Source organism: Octopus sinensis, linkage group LG12, assembly GCF_006345805.1.
Source record: "Octopus sinensis linkage group LG12, ASM634580v1, whole genome shotgun sequence".
Taxonomy (NCBI): Eukaryota; Metazoa; Mollusca; class Cephalopoda; order Octopoda; family Octopodidae; genus Octopus; species Octopus sinensis.
This window is the reverse complement of record NC_043008.1, coordinates 10115454-10136424: the sequence shown is the minus strand read 5'-3', so window position 1 is coordinate 10136424 and position 20971 is coordinate 10115454. Positions and strand designations below refer to the sequence as shown.

Below are 20971 nucleotides of genomic sequence, written 5' to 3'. Positions count from 1 at the left end.
GTTCGAAATTATATGTGTATACGTGTGTGTGTGTGTGTATACGTGTTTGTGTGTGTGTGTGTGTGTGTGTGTAACACTATGTAAATATATATATATAATGAAAGAATATATTCCTTTAAAAAATATCCCAGACTCGCACACTTGTGTGTTTATTTACAATATTCCAAATGGGATATACACACATCCAGGGTTTATTAGAAGCAATAATAGCAGTAGTAGAATTTCTCAACATGGTAACTGGTTCTGTGTTGGTGCATGACAAAGAAAAAGAAGTGCTGCTATGTAGGAAATAAATAACAGCAACAATGGTAAGCAGCAGCAGTAGTAGTAGTAGCAGCAGCAAGAGCAACAGACTAGGCATTGTGAAGAATATGAGGGGAGAATGGTGAAAGAGAGAGAGAGAGTAAAGAAATTATGAGCGAAGTTTAAAGAGAGGGAAAGTAAGCAGAGAGAGAGAGAGAGTGGGGGGGGGCAGAGAGATAAGATTGACTTCATCGTTAAGTTATCATCGTCAGAAGAGTATAAAATTCTGTTGTTGACGAGTAGGAATGGTGGTGAGAGGCAGGGGGGGGGAGTTACCATTATCATCATCACCATTATTATTATCATCGTCATCATCGCAAGAACAAGCCAGAAGAGATAGAGTTGGAGAGAAGGTGGGGAATCTTATCTCAAAAAATGGTGAGAACGAGAAAGACAGTGGTTTGCCAATGATTTTGGAGATAGTGTTTCTGATTAGTTAACAAACAAACAGCGAAACTGCAGATTACGAATGCTTGTTTTTTTTCTTTTTTCTTTTAGAGGTAATAACACTAAAGTTTCGAGAATAATATAATTCTTACGAGACCAAAGAATTACAACAATTATTTCAAATTTTCGCCACAAGGGCAGCTTGAAGGAGTGGAGATGAGTCGATTACGTCAACTCCAGTGTGTAACTGGTACTTATTTTATCGATCTTGAAAGGATGAAAGGCAAAGCTGACCTCGGCGGAATTTTAACTCAGAACGTAAAGACGTATGAAATATTCTTAAGCATTTCGTCCAGTGTGCCAATGATTCTGTTTCTTTATTACCCACAAGGGGCTAAACATAGAGGGGACAAACAAGGACAGACAAACGGATTAAGTCGATTAGATCGACCCCGGTGCGTAACTGGTACTTAATTTATAGACCCCGAAAGGATGAAAGGCAAAGTCGACCTCGGCGGAATTTGAACTCAGAATGTAATGGTAAACGGCTACGCATTTCGCCCGGCGTGCTAACGTTTCTGCCAGCTCACTGCCTTAATAATAATGATAATCTTCTTTTCTTTATTCACCATTGAAGGTTTACTGGGGATAGCACAGGACAGCACAACACAGAAAAAAGATTTTAATCGTCTTTTAATTTAATTGAGTACAAAGGTAAAATCAATAAAAATTATAACGAGCACTCAGAAAGTGCAAACCTCTGCCAAGGCAACACCAACCTCCTCTCAATGATTAGCCAGAGATGGTTTTTAAAATGAGAATATCTGAAATAAACTCGACTGCTCTCACAAAAGAGAACACTAAAAAGAACCTGACTGCTCTCAAAAATTAAATTTAAAAAAAAAAACAGGAAAAATAATCCAGAATCCTTGTCTGGTACTAGATCGATCCCAAAATCTAATCAGTTCATGCCACTCATCCCCAAAAGTTTCAGTAGAATCCATCCAGTGGTTCTTGAGATATATTGTTCATGGACAAACAAACAACCATAAAAACAATACCTTTGCTAAGACAGAGGTAATAAATCCCCCAAAACTACAATTGCCCTGATCTCTAGGGCAAGTGCCCTCTCCACTTCATCTACCCTTGATCTACAGGTGCATGCTTAGAGTAGGCCCATTCACTGGGGCCATTTGTGCTATGTTCACCCACCTTTTAACAAAATTACTGGAGGGCATCTCTTCCCTCTCTATCCTCACTTTCCTTTTCAAGCGAAACTCGAAAAAGTTGATGAGGGCTTGACCAAAAGAAGAAAGTGTCTGTCTTCAGCCCTTTCAACCTGGTTCAGAATGCATTAGAAACTTTTAAAATGCATATTTCACATAAATGATTACCAAAAAAAAAAAACAATATTTAGATAAAGCTTATCGGAATCATAGATTCTGGTGTCTGTGTGTTTGATTAGTTTCATAAGCAATCAAAACAAAATACTGAAAAATCTAGGGACAGATGCTGATGAAAAATCAAGGAACCATGGAATGGTCAAATTTTGATGGTAAACTAATGATTAAATATTGTAATATACACACCAAGGTCTAAATCCAGTTCATTCTAATTGGTTGCACTAGGATTTTATTTATATTTTTTTGTCACTATTATTATCAAGTGTGTGTATCTCTACAACTTTCATCATCATCATCATCATCGTTTAACGTCCGCTTTCCATGCTAGCATGGGTTGGACGATTTTCACTGAGGGCTGGAGAACCAGATGGCTACACCAGGCTCCAATCTTGATTTGGCAGAGTTTCTACAGCTGGATAATATATATATATATGTATGTATGTATGTATGTTGTGTGTAAGAGTGGGTGCATAAATGTGTGCTTGTGTGAGTGTGTGCATGTGTGTAGATAAGTGTGTATGTAAGTGTGATGATAAATATGATTTCTGCTGCCTGGAGATAGTTATTTTTATCCTCTGCCTCTTAACATACCAAAATAATGCTAAACCGTTTTCGCTTCTCCCTCAAAACACAAACACTGCCAAATTGACAAAAAAGAAAAAAAAAGAAAAAAGAAAAAAACCAAACAAAAACCAGAAAATTACAACCCCCCCCCCCCAAATGATATTTATATAAACGATACAGGAATAATTTCTTTTTTTTATGGTTGACATTAATGAAATTTGAAATATAAAAATCGCTTGAATCAAATTGATTGTATATTAAATGAAGATAAATGCCAGTTCTTACTTTTCTCTTTCTGAAAAACTTCAACCGAAAAATATACACTATTTCCCTGTTATATACACACACTGCAATACAGGTACTTATGTTGGGTAACCGAGACCAATTTCACAAATGATTACTACAATATTATAAGAGAGTGTGCTTCCATAATTTAGAATACTATTTAATCTAACTACACATACATATATATATAATTTGTTTCTTCTTTAGTTTCAGCTCAGGGCTGTTGCCATGCGCCGGGGTACTGCCATTTTGCTACACTGTTATTATTGAAAGCCTCCTCTAATATGTGGCATTTGGAGAATAAGGGAGTTTAATGTCGCTATCCTCATTTGTATCTCTTGCCGTGAGGTAGGTTCATCTGGGACTCTTGACAGGAAGGAGTCCGGTTTTAATTTGAAAACACCTACGTCCACTTTGTGTTGGTCCCTCAGGCTCTTTAGGAGAATATTACAAAGCTATGGGACCCTGAAACCCAAGCTGTTGCAGTAACTGGTCCTGAAGCACGAAGGAATTGCTGGGATCTTTGGCACTGTGCAGTGTCTACCCATTCTGGCATTGATGTAGTTTTCAATGCCAAAATTTGGCACAATTCCTTCCAAGATCTTCCAGATGTATATTACTGCATACCTCTCCCGCCTTCGCTCCCGAGAGTAGAGTCTTAGCTGTTTCAGCTTTTCCCAGTAGCCGAGCTGTTGCAAAGAGACGATCTTCTTTGTGAAGCTATGCTGGATTGCTTCAAGGTCCACTGTTAATTTCACACTAGTGGGTGACCATAGCTGTGAGCAGTAATCCAGGCAGCTGAGGACGAATGCCCACCAGAGGACCATCATAGTTTCCTTCTCTCTGGTTCTGAATGTTCTCAGGATCCATCCAGCCAGTCATATGCACTTTGTCACCATCCTGGTAACAAGCACTTGGAAAGAGGTATCATCACTCATGTCGATACCCAGGTCCCTCACTGATTTAGGCTCTGAGATTGTAATCCCCAGTGGACCATTGTACCTTGTAAGTTTTATATTCAGTTTTGGATACTGGTAGCGCAGGGGTGGAATTTTTCAGCATTAAACCGCATTTTATTATCCTCAGCCCATCTGCAAATTGAGTCCAACTTCTGCTACAGGTGTGCAACATCCATGAGGTTCGGTATTTTTTGTATCGTCTGCGTAGCTAAGCAAGGGTGGCTATCCGGGCAGTTGAGGGCACATCTGAAAGGGCCACTATGAAAAGCAGTGATCCTAAGACAGTGCCCTGTGGAACATTGCTCACTATTTGTGTTTTCATTGAGGTGGCTCCATTGGCCACTACTGCCCGACTTCTATCTTTCAGAAAGTCATGTAACCACTCTCCAAGCTTTTCAGCTATGCCAAGATCACGCTATTTGTGGCATATCATACCATGATCCAATTTATCAGAAGCTTTTGCAAAGTATATACATTATAGCTGCAACAAAGGCACATACAGGAGAGATGATGTGAAAAACCCAGATAGAGCCAGTCAGAAACAGGAAGGAGTGAGAGAAAGTTGTGGTAAAAGAGTACATCAGGGTTTGCCACCACCCGCTGCCAGATCCTCATGGAGCTTTAGGTGTTTTTGCTCAATAAACACTTGCAACGCTCGGTCTAGGAATCGAAAGTGCAATCCTATGACCGCAACTCCACTGCCCTAACCACTGGGCCATTACGCCTCCAAGCATATATACATATACATATATACACATACACACATATATACACACATACATACATACATATATATATACACATATATACATACATATATATGCACACATATACACATATATATATACACATATATACACACACATATATACACATATATATATATACACATATATACATACATATATATACACATATATACATACATATATACACACATATACATACATATATACACACACATATATACACACATATATACACACATATATACATACATATATATACACACACATATATACATACATATATATACACACATATATACACACATATATACACACACATATATACATACATATATATATATACACACATATATACATACATACATATATACATACATATATATATACACATATATACATACATATATACACACATATACATACATATATGCACACACATATATACATATACACACATATATACACACATATATACATACATATATATACACACATATATACATACATATATATACACACATATATACATACATATATATACACACATATATACACACATATATACATACATATATATACACATATATACACATACATGATTTTGATTTTGATTTTTCCAGTTTCAGCTAATGAGCTGTGGCCATGCTGGGGCACCGCCATTTATTTATATATATATATATATATATATATATATATATATATATATATATATATATATATATATATACATGCACATATATACATATATATACACACATATATATACACATACACAAACACACATATACACACACACATGTAATCTCATCCGTATACCTTAACTGACGGGTAGATAGATACATAAACGGGGTGTGAACGCTTGCATCATTACAAGAAGCCAAAGAGGTCATTCGTGAAACAAACCCCTTTTTAACAGTTTGAAAATATAAACAACAACAGCATTACTTGGAGATACTCACTGCTAAGAACACGCACCAGCGATAAAATAAAACAGGAATGTATATTTGTTTGTGTATATATTAAGCATTGTGTGTATGTGCGTGTATATGAATATAATCATTTTTCATCAAGAGAAAATTGTTAATTTCGAGCAGAGCTTAACAAGTAGCTAGGCAAGCTGGCAAGCAAGCAAGGCAATTTGTTCAGAGCCAATTATACATTTCGAGCACCTCACGTAGGCATTATCAATATTCATAAAATATACACAATTAAGGAAAAAAAAACAAAACACTTAAACTCACAATAGAAGGAACATTATGCTAGAATATCCAATATCCACCAGATTTTTCTGCTCAAACGAAAATATTTATGTCGATGGTGAATGAAGGTTTTATGGGTGAACTGAGAATCGTTTCATAATGTATGTAAATAATACTCTGCTTACGTTAAACCGCGAGATTTATGGAGTGTTTTGTGTTTATATATAAATGTATTGGCAGGGATGATGTCAATAAACAGAAATAGAGGCCTCTGCCGATGTACAACGGGTGATTTGGTGTCGTTCATGCTTTTCTTCGACCTCGACTCTCCATCGTTGGTGAAGAATTATTACCTGTGGTTGATTTCATCATTGGATGAATGAAGGATGAAGAATATGAAATCCAACTGACATCAGAAGGAGATTGAAAAAAAAAGAGAGAAGAGAAGAAGAAAATATAATAATAATTCGCTCATGCATACATCATCATCAAGTGGGGCAGCGAATGGAATCCAAGAAGCATTGGCAGAGAGTAAATAAACATTGGTTTGGTAAGGAACACGGCGAAGGAGGGAGATTAGGAAGGGGAGGTGGAAGAGGAGGGGGATTAACGAGAAACCGTTTGGATTAGCGAAGTTTGAAAAAGCAATAATGGCCAGAAGGAAACGTTCCGAAAGAGATGGAAGAAGAAGAATAATACATGGGGGCTACCTACATGAGAAGAGGTTTAATATATATTTCGTCTCATATTCAACAATAAATAGATGTTGCTTTTTTTAAAAATTCTTTTACTTGTTTCTGTCATTTGATTGAGGTCATGCTGCAGCACACTCACACACAAATATATACAAACATATATATATATATACATACATACATACACACATATATACATACACACATATATACACATACATATAAACACATACATACATACACATATATACACACATACACACATATATATATATATACAGACATACGCATACATATAAATACACACTGGCACACACACACATACTTGCATATATACATACACATGCAAATGCATACATAAATATACACAAATTCATATATAAACATTCTTGCACATACATATACTTACATATATACATACACATTACACACACAAACACATACATACACACACACACATATGTATATATGTACATATATATATATATGTATATATATATATATATACACACACACACACATATACATATACACATACATACATATATATATAATATATATATACATATATATATACATACATACATATACACATGTATATATATATATATATATATATATATACACACACATAAGCATACATATATACATACACACACACATATGTATACTCACACATATGCATACACACACACACACACATACATTATATATATATATATATATACATACATCCAGAAACAGTTCATATATATACAGATATGCAATTTCTGAGTTCAAATTCCACTAAGGTCAACTGTGCCTTTCACCCTTTCAGGGCCAATAAAGTATGTATCAGTTGAGCACTGTAGTTGATATAACCGACTTACTCCTTCCCATAAAACTGCTGCCCTTGTGCCAAAATCTGAAACAATTATACTTTGATTAGAAAATTACTATTTCTAAATCTCTTGAAAGATATATCCACTAACAATACTTTGGAGTACCTTGTGCGAAAATATAAGGACACAGATTGTGTCGTATAGCCAGCTGGAGCAGCCGGAGACAATGTCTCCTGGGACTAAATTACAGCAACATTAGTCCTAAACCAGGACCGCCATGTTATGTTGGCAAACAATCTTTACTCCAATTATACTTTAAGCTCAACTAAAATGATGGCTAAGAATAAAATGTAGTTTATAAATTGTAAAATATAGTTGTGCTTCCATAAAGGTGAAATTAGAGGCCATATCCTGAAATCCCATAACTTGAGGTAAATGTAACATGGTGGATGCTCTGAATACAAATTTAACAGCTAACAATGTTTCCTCAACTTCAAAAAGTATTTGACCCTTAATTGTGAAATGAGGACCTAGAAGATTCTATTTCAGTTTGGTTGTCATTTCCATTTTATATCACTTATTTCACCCCTTTATGAGAATATGAACACATATTTCAATGGACCACTCTCAGACACCAATTTTAGTTGCAAATGATGTAAAAGAAGGCCACATTCTTGCACCACAGTTTTTTGGAATCTATTTTGCAGAAGTTTTAATAATTACTTTGAAAAACTGTAGCTGACTCTATACTAATAGCTAACCCAGTAACACACACTGCATGTGAGATGCAGGACCCCACAGACAACTTTATGCATTGCTTTCATTATTTACCAAATTTTTAGATATTGCATAACTTGTAATGCTTTTCTACACAGCTTTTCTGTTTATACTACTCGCACTCCTGGCACTCGAGCCCCGTGCTAGTAGGGTATTAAGAGCACCATCCAAGCGTGATCATTGCCAAAGCGGCTATCTGGCCTCCGTGCCGTGGGCACATAAAAAACACCATTCGAGCGTGATCGTTACCAGCATCACCTTACTGGCACCTGTGCCGGTGACATGTGTAAAAGATTCGAGCGAGGTCATTGCCAGTGCCGCCTGACTGGCCCCGTGCTGGTGGTACGTAAAAGCATCCACTACACTCTCGGAGTGGCTGGCGTTAGGAAGGGCATCCAGCTGTAAAACAATGCCTCAATAACATTCATCTAACCCATGCTTGCAGAGAAAAAAACAGATGTAAAAACAGACGAAAATATTTTCCTTTAGTTTTGGCCCCGTAAAAGCACCCACTACACTCTCGGAGTGGCTGGTGTTAGGAAGGGCATCCAGCTGTAGAAACTCTGCCAGATCAAGATTGAAGCCTGGTGCAGCCATCTGGTTTGCCAGCCCTCAGTCATACGTCCAACCCATGCTAGCATGGAAAGCGGACGTTAAATGATGATGATGAGGATGATGACTACCAAAAGCATTCTGTAAGATTATAAAGTTAATGGCTACAGTCGGTTTGTATTCAATAGCGTTTTCAATAATGAGATCACATTGCAAAAATAATGTCAGCGTATGATCTCTTCGAAAAAAGGAATCCAGATTGTTGATCCCTTAAAATTATGTTGCCTTATTTTGTTTAAAATGCTGAAAGCAACTTGTTGGTCACCACAGACAAGGAGATTCCTCACTAATTCCACCAATTGCTAAGATCACCTTTCTTTGACAGTTTCATTACAACCACTGTTTTCCATTCTTCAAGTTACATAGGTTGTCTATGGCTTCCTCAGCACATTTAGTAATTTTACAAAGGTTTCCATCAGTACCTGAGACTATGTTAATTTTCATTAATAGTAAAATTCCTCCAATATGATTTCATCAACATCTTCATCAAGATCACTTAATCAACACCATCTATAAAAAAGCTCATCAAGTTCACAGTAATTTAGAACTCCTCTGTAATGTTCCACACACACACTCTTCATTTCCCCTCCTCTTCTGTCACTTTACCATTCAGAAACCTGGACGTTATCAAAGAAGCTTGAGAGGCGGTTAAATGGACCTTACACTCGCCTCCTTATGAGAGCTCAAAATCTCTCGTGGAAGCGTCATCCAACCAAAGTACAAATATATGGGAAACTACCAGCTGTGTCATCTCTTGTGAAAGGTAGGAGAGTCCAGTTTGCTGGACATTGTTGTAGAGCTGAAAACGAGGTAATTTCTCCTCTTCTCCTCTGGAAGCCATCTACTCGCAATACCAGAGGGCGCACACTCTCCTACCCTGATGAAATCTCCAGGGATACAGGCATCCAGCAACAGGACCTCCATAATGCTATGATGGACCGTGAAGTCTGGCGTAGCATAGTAAATTCCATTGTCTCAACCACGGTCAAACAATGATGAATGATGATTACCATTCTTACTTTTTACACCCATCCTTTCACTGATGCTCCCATGTCCTGCCAATTACTTCTCTATCCTTTCTTTCTTTCATCTAGTTTCAGCTCATGAGCTGTGGCCATGCTGGGGCACTGCCATTTGGTGTTGCTACATAATTTTACTTCACGAATGCTTTTTAGCAATTGACATTTTGTGCATGAGAGAGTTTGATGCAGCTGGCCTCATATGCACCTCCAGCCGCGAAGTTAGTTCATCTGGGACACCTGAGGTCCAGCTTTATTTTGAAGACACCTACATCCACCCTATGCAGGTCTTTCAGGTCCCTCGGGAGGATATTGAAGAGCTGTGAACCTCTGAAGCCCAGGCTATTGAAGTATTTTGTCCTACAATCCTCTCTACAATCCTTCAATCATTTCTTGAAGTGCTAGTTTCTGTATTTTTTTGCATGACCTTCAATCAATCTTTACAGCAAAATCATGTTTTTAAACCTCTCTGTCCAGTCTTTATACTCCCAGGTCTCTGGAGATATCCAGTATTCATTATGTTTTCCTCTCTCTTCTAACTATTTTTGGATGTTTCAATCGTAACGACTTTCAATTTACTTCAGTATTGATCCGTACTTGTATCTGCATTTAATGCGGTATATCAATTCTCGTGGCCTAGCTGGTATGAATACCTCATGTACTTTCATTGAGATTGTCGATATTAAAAAAGGTTTTCAGTTTTTTAAAGATTAAAAAAAATCTTTGGTAGGTTTCTTATTTCTTTATTGCTCACAAGGGGCTAACATAGAGGGGACAAACAAGCACAGACAAATGGATTAAGTCAATTACATCGACCCCAGTGCGTAACTGGTACTTAATTTATCGACCCCGAAAGGATGAAACGCAAAGTCCACCTCAGCGGAATTTTTGAACTCAGAACGTAACAGCAGATGAAATACCTATTTCTTTACTACCCACAAGGGGCTAAACACAGAGAGGACAAACAAGGACAGACAAAGGGATTAAGTCAATTACATCGACCCCAGTGCATAACTGGTACTTAATTTATTGACCCCAAAAGGATGAAAGGCAAAGTCGACCTCGGCAGAATTTGAACTCGGAACGTAACGGCAGATGAAATACCTATTTCTTTATTACCCACAAGGGGCTAAACACAGAGAGGACAAACAAGGACAGACAAAGGGATTAAGTCGATTACATTGACCCCAGTGCGTAACTGGTACTTAATTTATCGACCCCAAAAGGATGAAAGGCAAAGTCGACCTCAGCGGAATTTGAACTCAGAACGTAACAGCAGACGAAATACCACTAAGCATTTCACCCGGCATGCTAACATTTCTACCAGCTTGCCGCCTTTTAGTAGGTTTCATTGTATGGTAGGTTCCATTCTGATAAGTCCCTTTACCACGTAACGATATGGATCAATATCTGCTTCTCTGAAGACATGAATGCCAAACCAATTAATTTCCCATCAACTACTAATACAAATGAATTCAATTCCATTCTCACTGCCATCACTGGAAGATGTGCTGCCTTTCTTACGCATCAATTTATAATGATAACTGCTTTGATCATTTAGAGATCATACTTAGCAAAGATTCCACGAGTTTATTTGTTGCCCCTTAACTTTTTTTAATGACAAGGAGCTGACTATTCCTCTCTCCTGCCCTAGCTTGGCTTTAAAGTCACCAGTAAGAATTACAATGTCATTATTTCTTCTAATGTTGATATTTTCTTTCATCTTCAGGATTCTTTCTTGGCAAAGACTTGTAACTTGTATAATGATTCTGTTGGATATAAATCCCTCAATCAATAATGATTTTAAAATTCCTTTGACGAAATCTCCACAATAAACTAAAGCTTTTTCCCCACCCCAATCCGAGTTATAACCTGTTGCAGTTTCTTTCCTTCACTCATACCTGGTACTGTATCTATCCATTTCCCTAACTACCTTGTCATGATTTATTGCCTGCACAGAGGTTTATATGTACGTATACATACATACACATGCACAAGTGTAAGTAAAGATATGAAGGCAAGGAAAGCAGCTGGTTCTTCATGGATAGTCTCTGAGATACAGAAAATATCTGATGAAGTAGGTCACATGTTAGGTACTTACATAATCCACCAAATAGTACAGGGAAGCATAATACCCACAATTAGTGTAGTAATATCTTTATCAAGTGTTACACATCTAAAAATGAAGCTCTAGAAGCATCAAATTCATGGACTAGTTTACAAAAGTAATGGAGAACAAAAAATTATAGCATAACTGATTAAGAAAAGAATTAGTTTAGATGAGATACAGTTCAGGTTTGTGCCAAGATGATGTACAACTAATTGTCCTTGTCTCAGTTCTTTTCTGAAAGTAAGCTGCTATGCCCAAGATGCATAGACCTGGAGAAGGCCTTAGATAGCTCCACACACTATAGTCTGGCAATCATTAAGAAAAGTCAGTGTAGAGAAATGGTTTGTGAGAGCTGTGCAAGCAATGACCAGAGATGCCATTAGTAAAGTACAAATCAGCAATGAGTTCGGTCACAAATTTAGCATGCATATCTGTGTCCGTCAAGATTCAGTTCTCAACACTCTGTTTATCATAGATGTTCCAGGCCATAACAGAAACTGCTTGCCTCTGGAAACTCGTATGTGCTAATAACCAACTCCTCATGGCTGAAACTGCCAAAGGCTTAGGGAAGAAAAACTTCGAAATGAGAGTAAAACTAGCAAAGGTTTGATAAGCAGAAAAGAGGGAGGAAATCAATACTGTGTAATCTATGTAAGCTATAGATGCAAAAGGTGTGATGTGATCACAGGATGCTGACAGAGAAGGTAGATTTATATAGTGCAGACACAGAGGAGTAGCTAGCAGGAAAAGTTTCAGTGAAATAAATTATTTCAAATGCCCAGATGTCTGCCTAACAGTTGACAGCCACTGTTATTAATTATCAGTGGAGTTGCACTGAGAATGTAATAACCAGAAGAACAGGGTGAAAAAAAAGAGTTCAAGGAGCTATGACCTTTACTGGCAAAAAGGGGATTCTCTAACTGAATGGAGGACAGATTCTATGATGCTTGTGTAACAAGTGTGATACTGTAGAAAGGTGGCGAGCTGGCAGAAACGTTAGCACGCCGGGTGAAATGCTTAGCGGTACTTCGTCTGCCGCTGTTTTCAGTAGTCACTCCTTGGGGCTTTCTTGATGACACAGAGGTTGATGCTGAGGCCACGACTTTTGCAGAAATTCTTGGTCAGCCGTTACATTCTGAGTTCAAATTCCGCTGAGGTTGACTTTGCCTTTCATCCTTGTGGAGTCGATAAATTAAGTACCAGTTATGCACTGGGGTCGATATAATTGACTTAATCCGTTTGCCTGTCCTTGTTTGTCCCCTCTGTGTTTAGCCCCTTGTGGGTAGTAAAGAAATAAGTGTGATACTGTAGAGTTACAAGAGATGAACCCTGAATGTGAGGGATTTGTAAAGGCTAGAGAAAAAAAATGACATGTATGTTCCAAAATCTGTCAGCATGGAAGAATACTGGAGCAGAAACGAACTGAAAGAAGTCTATGTCCTGTGTTGGAGAAGCACCACCCAAATTAAGCAAGCATGAAAGGCTGGGTGCAAAAACTGATGGTGATAAAAGCATCAAATATTGATGCTCATACACACACCTGTTAACATGCACTCATAGAACTAGACACCGATGTACAACGTAAGCAGATAACTATTATATACACACGCACACACAGAGCAAGTGCTATGTACTCGTGCAACATACACACATATATATCTGTGTATAAAGCCACACCTTTACATCGACATATTATGCACACACATTTGAAAGCAATTACTCCAAATAAAATCAGCCAGTGATGAGTCATTAAACTAATGCCAACATGGTAAAACAAATGTGATGACGATAATGATTATCATCATCGCTTAACATCCGTTTTCCATGCTGGCATGGGTTGGATGGGTTGTCAGGATCTGGCAAGGCCAAGAGTCGCACCACGTTCCATAGTCAGTTTTAGCATGGTTTCTACAGCTGGATGCCCCTCCAAATGCCAACCACTCTACAGAGAGCACTGGGTACATTTCACATGGCACAATCACCAGTGCCTTTCAAGTGGCACCATTACTAGTGCCCTTCAAGTGGCACCGTCACCAGTGCTTTTTACATGGAACCAGCACTGACAGGATCAGCAAGTACCTTGTAAGATGAGATCCCCTCAACTGGGAGGTGGAGAAGTAGTTTTGAGGGGCTGTGGGTTTGTGCCAGTTGAGATATATAAGGTATAGAGGAGACAGATATAAGCTTTACTGTAGAGTAGAGTACGGTAATCCCTCGATATATTGCGGTTTATTATTGAAGCTCATATCAATTCCTCTGTGGTGTTTAGCATTTATAATCAAAAATATATACAAATGATAAAGACAAAATATACAGTACAGTGCTGTTTCTACTTCATGGATTTTCACCTATCACAGGAGTCAAGGGATTACTGTAATGGATACCCCTATTAGAAAACAAAGGAAAGTGAGTTGGAGAGAAAGATGAAGGAAATAATATGATGATGATAAAATATATGGACTGCAACACTTTTGTCATACAATTGCTTGATCAGGGTAAACTTGGACCAAACAGCAACAAAAAAGAAAGAGCAGCCAAATCACACTATCTCCAAAAGAAAAGGACACATGAGAGAACATAATCTCTGATATACACATTTATGGATGGTCACAGCTGAAAGGCTTTCATCATACATGCATGCACACACACACACATATACAAAGGGCTTCTTCCAGTTTCTGTCCACCAAACTCACAAGGTTTTAGTCAGCCTGGAGCTATAGAAGAAGATGCTTAACCAAGGTGCCACAAAATGGGATTAAACATGAGACCATATGGTTAGGAAGAAAGCTTCTTAACCACAACCACACCTGTGCCAACAAGATATACCTATTTCTTTATTACCCACAAGGGACAAACGAGGACAGACATAGGTATTAAGTCAATTACATCGACCCCAGTGCGTAACCGGTACTTATTTAATCGACCCTGAAAGGATGAAAGGCAAAGTCGACCTCGGCGGAATTTGAACTCAGAACGTAACGACAGACGAAATACAGCTGCGCATTTCGCCCGGAGTGCTAACATTTCTGCCAGCTTGACCATCGTCATTTAACATCTGTGATCGTTGCCAGAGGAGCTAACCGGCTTCCATGCTGGAGGCATGTAAAAAGCATCATTTGAGCATGATTGTTACCAGCGTCGCCTTACTGGCACTTGTGCTGTGAAAAACATTCAAGCAAGGTCGTGGCCAGTGTCACTGAACTGGCTCCTGTGAAGGTGGCACCTTAAAACACCATTTGAGTGTGGCCGTTACCAGTACTACCTGACTGGCCTTCGTGCCAGTGACACATAAAAGCACCCACTACACTCGCACAGTGGCTGGCGTTAGGAAGGGCATCAAGTTGTAGAAACTCTGCCAGATCAAGACTGGAGCCTGGTGCAGCCATCTGGTTCGCCAGACCTCAGTCAAATCGTCCAACCCATGCTAGCATGGAAATCGGACGTTAAATGATGATAATGATGATGTTCTATGCTCACATGGATTGGATGGTTTGATGGGATTCATTGAGTTCGAGGACTGCATTTCACCCCAGAGTCTGCTTTGGGAAGGTTTCTATGGCTGGATGCCCTTCCTCATCATTTAGCAGACGCTAAATGATGATGATGATGATATATATATATATATATATATGTAGATAGGCAGATAGATAGATAGATAGATAGATAGATAGATAGATAGATAGATAGATAGATAGATAGATAGATAGATAGGCAGATAGATAGATAGATAGATAGATAGATAGGCAGATAGATAGATAGGCAGGTAGATGGATAGATAGGCAGGTAGATAGATAGGCAGATAGATAGATAGATAGATATAGATAGATAGATATTGATATAGATAGATAGATAGAGATAGATAGATAGATATATAGATAGATAGATAGATAGATAGGTAGATAGATAGATAGATAGACAGACAGATATAGATAGATAGATATAGATAGATAGATATAGATAGATAGATAGAGATAGATAGGTAGATAGATAGATAGATAGATAGATAGGTAGATAGATAGATAGATAGATAGATAGATAGATAGACAGACAGATATAGATAGATAGATATAGATAGATAGATAGATAGATAGATAGATAGATAGATAGACAGACAGACAGAGAGAGATGGGTTTAAAACATAAAGACCATCTATTTGTTTACGGCTTTGGCACAATGAATATTTCTTCAAATTACTGTTTTTAATAGCTTCCTACAGTAAGGAAAAAATGTTAAGGTCTTAGACTACAATTTGGGGATTTATTAATTTTTCATTCGTTTTTGTGCGTAAGAAATCATCATCATCACCATCATTACCGTCATCGTGTTGTGATCGAAGGTATCGATTAGCCCCCTCCCACCAAAACTTGTGCTTAAATCAGAAACAATGTTGTTAGTAGCACTTCTTCCGGTTTTACGTTCCGAGTCTCCAAATTCTGCCGAGGTCGGCTTTGCCTTTCATCCTTTCCGGGTCGATAAAATAAGTACCAAGTGGCTAAGCCCCCTCACCCGCTGAAATTTCAGGCTTAGTAGATATAGTAGAAAGAATTCTTATTATTGTTGGTGGTGGTGGTGGTGCTGTTACCATTTCAATTATTAAAAATCAACAACAGTTTGATTCCATTTTATATTAAAAGCAGAACACAACATCAGTGGATAATTCTCAATGCAGTTTAGAAGGGTAACTTTACTGTTCGGGAGTTCGAACACTGCCTTGGATAGACTTTGTTTCACCCCTTCTTAACACAGGGTCGGAGCTGTACATTAGAGGACAAGACAATCGACTACTAAATCTTGCATTTTTAAAACATTTTATCCCAATATATGTATATTTTATAAAAGATAAACTGTCAATATGTTAAAGCTACCAACAAAATGTCTAAGAGATCGTGCAGTCGAACAGTCTAACGTGTTATTTAGCACAAACGTTAGAATAATTTTAAAATGTCGATAAAAAGTTTTATACCTACACACATAAATATACATACGTAGATATATATTTTTATATACACACACAGGTATAAATATTCTTATACTGCTCCGACCACTCAAAAACAGATTGGCAGTTTGATTTATGGGAACAAAGTTAATATTGTGATTATAACTCGTAGTGAATTATTCGAGCTGCATTAATAATGCATGACTATGAATGCTAAACCACAAATAATGTGGTTACATTTGGGCACAAGGCCCCACAGCATATTCATATGGGCAGGGCACATCAATTAACTCAAACCCCGGTGCTTGATTAGCGAATATATCTTTCTATCAACCATTATTATTAATTGTGATATTGGTGGTATATTTATAATATATCACTATTGATGTTAAATCACAATGATGATGTTATCTGAACCAGGTAGAAAACCCCACAGCATGTATAGCGGGTAGGGCACATCAATTAAGTCGACCCCAGTACTTAATTAGCACTTATATCTTTCTATCACTAGTCATTTTTAATTAATATTATTGGTGGTATATTTATAATATATCACTGTCGATGCTAAATCAGTGATGATGATGTTGTCTGAACCAGGTAGAAGACCCCACAGCATGTATATCGGGTAGGGCACATTAATTAAGTGGATACTAGTCCTTAATTAGTGCTTATATCTCTCTATCAATCGTCATTTTTATATAATTATCAATTATATATCACTATCGATGCTAAATCACAGAGATGATGATGATGTCTGGACCAGGTAGAAGACCCCACAGCATGTATAGCGGGGTAGGGCACATCAATTAAGCCGAACCCCCCCCAGTACATGACTGGTACATCCTTTATCCATCCCCGGGGGTCGATACAACAAGCACCAGCTATGTGTCGTCATAGAAGGCATTCAATCTAAGATCGGGGCCAATGTTTAGCAACCACCAATTATTGCTATGGTTATTATTATACGTAATGAAATTAATACCTTTCGTGCCATATATAGTAATTTATTAATTATCAATTATTAATTAGTAACATTATTTTTTTATGGAGACGAGGAAAAGGTTTTGTGTGTGTGTTTTTTTTTTTTGTAACCAATTTTAAAAGGTCTTTTTTTTTTTGGAAAGAAGCGTGAAAGCAAATACAAGGTGCTTCCTTTCTTCGATCCAAAGAGGGGGAAAATATTTAATGAGGCAAAGAAGGATAATAAATGATGACTTACATGGTTTGTATGTCTCCAAACCGTCAACCATCGACAGACACGGCTGAGGAACGGAATGACACAAGATAGAATCTCGGACCGACGAGATTATGTAAATCAGTTCTTCTTCTTCATCCCCCTCCCCTATATCTAACCCTCTTTCTCTACATCTTCTCTCTCTCTCTCTCTGTCTTTCTCTGTTTCTCTCTCTTTTTTTCTAAATTTTCAATTACTTCTTACCCCCCTCTCTCACATATTACATTATCTTCTACTCTCTCTCTCTCTCTCTGTTTTCGTCTTTTCTATCTTCTTACTCCTTATCTCCTCTCTTACCTCTCTCTCTCTCTCTCTCTTCTTTTCTAAATTTTCAATTACTTCTTACGTTCTCTTCTTCTCTCTCTCTCTGTTTTCGTCTTTCTATCTTCTTATCTCCTCCCTTACCTCTCTCTCTCTCTTTCTTTCTCTCTCTCTCTTTCTTTCTCTCTCTCTCTTTCTTCTCTCTCTCTCTTTCTTTCTCTCTCTCTCTTTCTTTCTCTCTCTCTTTCTTTCTCTCTTTCTTTCTCTCTCTCTCTCTCTCTCTCTCTCTCTTTTCTAAATTTTCAATTACTTCTTACCCCCTCTCTCATATGTTACCTTATCTTCTACTCTCTCTCACTCTCTCTCTGTTTTCGTTTTTTCTATCTTCTTACTTCTTACCTCCTCCCTTACCTCTCTCTCTCTCTCTCTCTTTCTCTTCATCATCTCCCTCCCATTCTATCCTGCCTTTCTATCTCTTCTCTTTATCCCTTCCCCCTTTTCCCATCTATCTCTTACTCTTTCCCTCCTACTCCTCTTCCCTTCCTTACACTATTTCTTCTCTCTATCTATCTCCCTACTCAATTCTCTCACATAATTCTTACTCTCTTCCCTCCATTCCTCCTCCTTCTCCTTTACATTGTCATTTTTCTCTTCAATTCGTCCCCGTCTCTATTCTCTCTCTCTCTCTCTGTTATTTTCAATCTCTCCTTCTGCTTATTTCGAATTATTCTTCTCCTTTTTCGCTTCCTTCTTCTCTCTCTTTGACACGATTTCTTTCACTCATTTTGGAAAGACTCGCAATCTCTCCTATATTTTGGATCTTTTGATTTCTACCTCAGTTTCTCCTTCTCTCTCCCCCCTCTCTCTCGTCCGATTAGTCTTTCTTTTTTATTTTCTATTAATTCAGTTTTTTACTCTTTCTCTCGCCCCCTCTCTCTCTCTATCTATCTATCGATCTATCTATTTATCTGTCTGTCTATCTATCTATCTATCTATCTATCTATCTATCTATCTATCTATCTATCTATCGATTGATCTATCTATCTATCTATCTATCTATCTATCTATCTATCTATCTATCTATCTATCTATCTATCTATCTATCTATCTATCTATCTGTATGTCTGCCTGTCTCTCTCTCTCTCTGTCTATCTATCTACCTATCTATCTATCTATCTATCTATCTATCTATCTATCTATCTATCTATCTATCTATCTGTATGTCTGTCTGTCTGTCTCTCTCTCTCTGTCTATCTATCTATCTATCTGTATGTCTGTCTGTCTGTCTCTCTCTCTCTGTCTATCTATCTATCTATCTATCTATCTATCTATCTATCTATCTATCTATCTATCTATCTGTATGTCTGTCTGTATGTCTGTCTGTCTGTCTCTCTCTCTCTGTCTATCTATCTATCTATCTATCTATCTATCTATCTATCTATCTATCTATCTATCTGTATGTCTGTCTGTCTGTCTCTCTCTCTCTGTCTATCTATCTATCTATCTATCTATCTATCTATCTATCTATCTATCTATCTATCTATCTATCTATCTATCTGTCTATCTGTCTGTCTGTCTATCTATCTGTATGTCTGTCTGTCTGTCTCTCTCTCTCTCTCTGTCTATCTATCTATCTATCTATCTATTCACCTCTTTTCTCTAGAACTCTGTCCTCCTTCTCTCCCTCTCTCTCCCATTCCTTTTATATCTCCTATCCTCTTCCTTACTTTACTTTTTCTTGTCTGTCTCTTATTATAAATACTAGCAGCTAAGCCCGGTTCCACTCGGTCTGTTCGGATGATGTGGCTGTGATCGTTTTCGGTTAAGCATAATCTATAACAACGTTTGTCAACTTTATCATTTCGGGTCCCCTGTTTCAATTGGAGCCTCCAGATGTATGAAAATTTCCTACCCCCCCTCCCTTGTCAGAAAACAGCTTCAGGAGTTGTGAAGAACAAATTTGTACGTAGTCTGTTTCTTAGAGATATTCTATTGGACCTCTGTCTAATCATTAAAACATTGATTTAATTATGGACATAGAAAGAAATTATACATTGATCCCTATTTTTGTAAGCAATTGTATCTGTAAAAAATTTTATTTGCAGAGCACAAATTGAAAGAAGATATATGAAATGGAGATGTGTGTGTGTGCGTGTGTGTGTATGTGAGAGAGAAAGAGGGTGAGAAAGAGAGATAGAGTGAGTGAGTGAAGGTGTGTATTGTGATGATTGACGTCTTTTAAGGTACAAGCACATACATAGAAAATGTGAGGTCATCGTATAAAATTTTTACGATAGTTGATTTATAGAAAAGTTTATGTTAAATTTTTGAAATGCAAATATGTGAATGAAAATTAAGTTCAGACCTCTACATAGTAGCTAGACCTGGTAGAAATAGCAGCCAAATCTCCTTCAAAAGACCCTACTGTCTTAATCTGACAATTCTGCCTATTATGTAGTTTGAATGAGAAACTGTAACTAAAGATTAAGATTATTAACCCCACAGAGAGGGGGAAAAAGAGAGACAGCATAGTGAAAGTTTTGGCTGACTGTCACCCTGTACTTCCCTTGTTGCTAGCGAAATGGTATATACTGGCTGTGTGAGCAACTGGTTGTTTTAATGATGACAAACAAACAGGGTAATTCTATTACAAAA

General features: G+C 37.6%; 1 protein-coding gene across 2 annotated transcripts in view; it reads right to left on the bottom strand.

The window, feature by feature from the left end:
• LOC115218119 overlaps positions 1-18176 on the bottom strand; it is a 44323-nt gene extending 26147 nt beyond the window's left edge. Inside the window, exon 1 of one of the 2 annotated variants that reach the window (XM_029787906.2) lies at positions 18041-18176. The gene's annotated coding sequence lies outside the window, so the exon portion shown is untranslated. Of the gene's footprint in view, positions 1-5891; positions 6249-18040 lie in introns of those variants that run through there. The other variant, XM_036507797.1, reaches the window with a different exon arrangement.
• Positions 18177-20971: the final 2795 nt, after the last annotated feature.